Below are 5,121 nucleotides of genomic sequence, written 5' to 3'. Positions count from 1 at the left end.
CTTCAGTATGCCTAGAGATGTGTACATATATCCTGAATAGTATTGATACTTCTTTTTTTTTTCTTTCTTACTTTTATTTTCAAAACACATGCATAATTTCAACATTCACTCTTGCAAAACCTTGTGTTCTAATTTTTTTGTCCTTTTCTTCTTCCCATCCCCTCTAGACAGAAAGTAATCCAATATACATTAAAGACGTTCAATTCTTCTATTCATATTTCTAAATTTCTAAGAAAATCCATCTTGATGAATCTTCATAAACTTCTTACCATCTCTCATCTATAGGTAGCTGACATCTTGAGCTTCTCTAGCTATACTCAATACCTGACTGTTCAAGAGAACAACAATTACATTGTCTTATACTGACTTCCCTGTGATTTAACTAGTTTAATTGTTGGCTTATAACTATTCTTTCAACCTCATTCTTTGGCATTTAAAGTCCTTAGGAACAATGATCTCCTCCACTCCATTTTGGACACATGATGATATGTCTACATGTTAGATCTCCCAGTCTTTTAGAATTGTATCACCTCTAAGATCTAGAAACTTTAAATTCTACTTTCCATTCAGTCTCCTATCATTATACATTCTATTCTCTTCCTATTATCATTATTTACTTGTTTCAATTGTGTCCAATTCTTGACAAAGATATTGAAGTGGTTTGCCATTTCCTTCTCCAGCTAATTTTACAAACAAGGAAATTTCTCAGCCAGTCTTTTTATCACTACATTCATTATCTTCTAATTCTTTCTTTCTTATACCATAGAGCAGGGGAGTTACTACATGAATGTTTGGGCTTCTTTTTTCCTTTGGCTTTCTGAAGAAATAATAAGGGGATCAGAAATAATATGGGCTCTGGCTTGGTAGATTTTTGGGTACCAAGCATTAGAAGGATGAAGGATTGTTGAATGGATGTATGATTTTCTTCAGGTACACAGAGGGTACATGGGGGCAAAAGGGAAAGCTATTGAATGGGTTTCTAATATCTAGGAATTTTCTTCCTTAAATGTACTTTGTTTCATCAGTGAAAGCAGAGAGCATAAGGAATAATACATAAGTAGTCCCAATTCTTGGAAATTGATTGGTACAGAAAGAAGGTAGAAGAGAAATTTGTAATAGGGTATGTAGCTACTATACCCTGATCTGAAGGTCATCTCCAATTGTGCCTAGTTTTTCTTTGTTTTTATGATCCCTCTATATGTAACAACACCATCATCCAATGTTTTGTTTTTGTTTTTGTTTTTGCTTTTAGCAATCTGACAATTATTCATATCACTATTACTTTTCACATTTACTCAGTTCTTCAAGTGGCTAAGATCACTTGCTACCACAGGGGTGAGAGCAGCATCCTGCATCCTCAGATGACACCCTAAAGCAGGCTCCAAGAGAAGTGGAGAGCACTGTCCTGAGCCTGCAGTTACTTGAGGCACCCTTATTTGATCACCTTAGCTGAAAGACAAAGGCCTTTTAATGGTAGCTCTAAGCAGGAGGTAGGAAAGAGAGGCATTGCAGAATCACAGATGTGATTTGAGACATGTTAATCCAACTTCCTCATTTTATATTTGAAGAAACTGAGGCCCAAAGAGGTAATAAGATTTCTCCAAAGTCACAGTGTTTATAGCATAGCTGGGTGTGAATCCTTATTTTCTCCTTGTTTGTTCTTGTTCTCAAAGAGGACCAGGACATCAGATAGGTGGTATCATGACATTCAGATGAATTGGATTTAAGTGAGGGAGAGCTGTGCAGTCATCTGCCTCACTTTCCCCTCCAGAGCCATCTGAGTCCAATGACTAGATATAGATCAGGACAACCTGAGCTGGTACCTTTCTTCCTTTCTAAAGGAAAACAAAAATAAACAAATTTAAGTCAATCTTAGTGATAGTTTAACCCACACCCTAGTCTTATGTAACCTCAAAAGAAAATTCTTGGAAGATGATCTCAAGACCTAAGAGAAATAAATCTCTATTACCACTAGTGGGTATGGAAATTAAGTAGGGGCAGGATCAACTGTCTTATCTGTTCCCTGAATAAGGTCAGCCCAGCTAAGAGCTAAGGAGCTCAGTGTTCTTCTCTATATCTAGGGATTTAAATTGGTCATGATAGGAAATTTAATGAAATGTTTGTTTTGTTTTGTTCTCATGTAAATTGAGAAGAGAATAACTCTTAAACAAAACCCTATCTTAGTAATCATTATATCTTTGCTATATCTCATCAAAGCACTCAGCACATAACAGTCATTTAGTAGAGTACCTCATTTAACATTTGGGAGAAAACTTGGTCCCCATTTAGTCTAATTCATGTCTACAACAGAAGACATACTACTACATAGTTTATCAGAGTGCCTCCAGGCTCTATTTGAAGTCTTCAGACATAGCATAGAACACTAGCCTTGGAATTAAGAAAATCTAGGTTTGAATTCTTTCTCATGTTTACTAGACAGAAAATTATATATCTGATTTCAGAAATAGTTTTCTCATTTATGAAATGGTAATAATAATAAAAATAGCTCCTTCCTCAAAGGGTTACTGTGAAAATCAAATGAGATGACATATGTAAAGTGCTTTGCGAACCTAAATAAATATGAATTATTAATATCTATCTCATTTCTAGAGAACTCCAATTATTAGGAAGTTTTTTTTCCCCAGACATTAAGTCTAAATTTGCCTCTCTGCAACCTCTCCCTATTATTCCTACTTCTTCCCTTTGGGGGGAAGCTGAGTAAATCTAATGCTTCTTCATTTAAAAGATCCAGTCTCAGAAACTAGCAAAATAACTCTGGGCAAGGTACTTAATTGCTGTCTTTCTTAGTTTCCCCAAGTGTAAAATGGAGATAATTATAACATCTACTTTCTAGGTTGTTTGTTTTGATCAAATTTGTAAAGTGCTTAGCATAGTATCTGGCATATAGTAGATGATGAATAGATTCTAGTTTGTTTCCTAGCTTCCTTCCTTCTACATGGTATGCATGGTATGAGGTAATGAGATAATAATTGTAAAGTGCTTAGCAGAGTTTTAGGATGTTAATTGTTGTAATTATCCTTCAAATATAATTTAGGCAGAATGTTTCAACCTGATTCTTAACTTCTCCAAATTAACTACCTCATCTAAAAAATTAAAAAAAAAAAAAAAAAAAAACAAAACTAAATAAAACTGAAACCAGCATTGTGAGGATTAGAAAAGCCTTATATAAAATGCATTTCCTCCTCAACCTCCTAATAATTTGAAAAAAAAATGCTATATGAATAACTGACCTCACCACAGTAACAATTGTGCTTAAAGAATGTCTTTTTTTATGTGTATTTCCACTGCTAAATGACTTACTGTGCTTGCTTGCAAAGGGATGGGATTCGGACATCTCAATCAGTCTACAATTCCATAAAGCAAACACATGCAAAAGCAACAGATCATATCTGATGGCAGACAATGATCCCCTTAAGTCTAGCATAGGCCTTTTCCTTTCTGAACATTATTGCATTAACTCGGAATTGCCAGGAGCAGCTACCCAATGCTAGCAGAATGGAAAACAGGATTGGTGACACTCATCAGTCAATAAAATTAAGGAATGATCCAATAGGGTTTATCATAAATTGCAGCTATAATATACAAAACAGTTACTAAAACAAATCTCAGCATCTGGGAAACAATTGCACTTTGTAGCTTGTAAAACAAATTCTGAGCACAAAAAAAAACATCATGAGCTAGGTAAGAAGTGTTTCTAAAACACTCATATACAACTCTCTTTGTTGAGCTCTATAGCAAGCATTTCTTCCCATTTAGACCATGCAGCATTAACTTTACAGATGGATGGGTTTTCTTGTCTATCTATTTATCTTTCTCTTCACATTTAGGTTTTTATTGCTTTTTCTGCAATAGCTATGTGCTTTTTGAATTAGCTTTAGCAAAAGTGTTTCTAAAATCCCCCCAAGGTGAAATCCTTAGAGTTGCTGTCGATCTAAAATGTGAAAAGACTTTCATGAAAATAATTTAGTGCCTCTTAAATGTGCTTTGTAGGGACAGTAGGACATTTTCCCCCTGGCCTTGGTCCTCACTTGGGATGAAAACTCCCAATCAGCTGCTTAAATCTGTGAATTTAAATTAATTAAAACTGCTTAAAATCATGGCTGACCAGAGCCATGAATAATGACCGCAATACCTTGACCATGACAATAATAATTCACTTTTATAGGATATTTTACCATTCTCTAAGCACTTTCCTCATAGCAACCAAGAGTGGGAGATAGAATGAATATAATTTTCCCCATTTTACCAATGAAAAAAATAAGGCTCAGGAAGTTCATCCCTTTAATCTAAAGTTGTGTGCATGACTTTTTTTTTTTTAAGTATCTTCCAACTAAGACATAAGGACATTAAAAATGTCACTATATTTTAGCCAACTATCCTATGTACATTTGGAGGAAAGAGAAGGGAAGAGTCAAAGCCATTGATAATGACTGATTTTCCATAGGACTCTAGGCGTCATCATTTGATCTTTAAAGGAATCCTGAGATAAAACAACCACAGAGATTATTATTCAATTTTACAGAAGAGGAAATTAATACAGAAAAATTTGTTTTCCTGTGCTCATATAATTAAGATATGATTTGAATTCATATTTCTCCTAATTTGAAATCCAGAACACTATCTTCAGTTAAAATTTGGAAATATGTTTAAGTAGACAAATGATGGTACATGCAACAGAGACAAGGAGATTTAAAAGAGGAATGAGCTTGTAGAGAAGACTTACATTTTTGATATGTTCAGTTTGAAGTACTGATAAGATATCTAGGTAATGCCCAGAATTCAGTTGATGTTACTATTCTGGAGTTTGTATATATAGAAGACAAACAGATTTGAAAGATGTTGTGGAGATGCTTCCTAGGAACTCTAGAGAGAAGGAAAGGTTATCATGAACTTTTTAGTAATGGAGGAGAAATGTGAGGAGCATAGAGAATACTCCATTGTCCCTCCCCCTAGCTTAAACTGCTATTGCTCTGAGTATTGAGGCAGATAACAATTCATAATGTATAAAGGAAACCTGGTGTGGACACTGATTATGAGAGAGAGAGAGAGAGAGAGAGAGAGAGAGAGAGAGAGAGAGAGAGAGAGAGAGAGAGAGAGAGA

At 34.8% G+C, this 5,121-nt stretch overlaps 1 long non-coding RNA gene across 2 annotated transcripts in view; it reads right to left on the bottom strand.

Moving 5' to 3' along the window:
- Positions 1–774: 774 nt before the first annotated feature.
- LOC141553899 (uncharacterized) overlaps positions 775–5,121 on the bottom strand; it is a 109,116-nt gene continuing 104,769 nt past the window's right edge. For both annotated transcript variants that reach the window (XR_012485712.1, XR_012485714.1), the window contains one exon: positions 775–1,835. This is a non-coding gene — a long non-coding RNA (uncharacterized LOC141553899). The remainder of the gene's footprint in view (positions 1,836–5,121) is intronic.

The sequence above is a fragment of the Sminthopsis crassicaudata genome, chromosome 1, assembly GCF_048593235.1.
Source record: "Sminthopsis crassicaudata isolate SCR6 chromosome 1, ASM4859323v1, whole genome shotgun sequence".
Lineage (NCBI taxonomy): Eukaryota > Metazoa > Chordata > Mammalia > Dasyuromorphia > Dasyuridae > Sminthopsis > Sminthopsis crassicaudata.
Note: the sequence above shows the minus strand (reverse complement) of the source record. Positions and strands in the feature narration are given on the sequence as shown.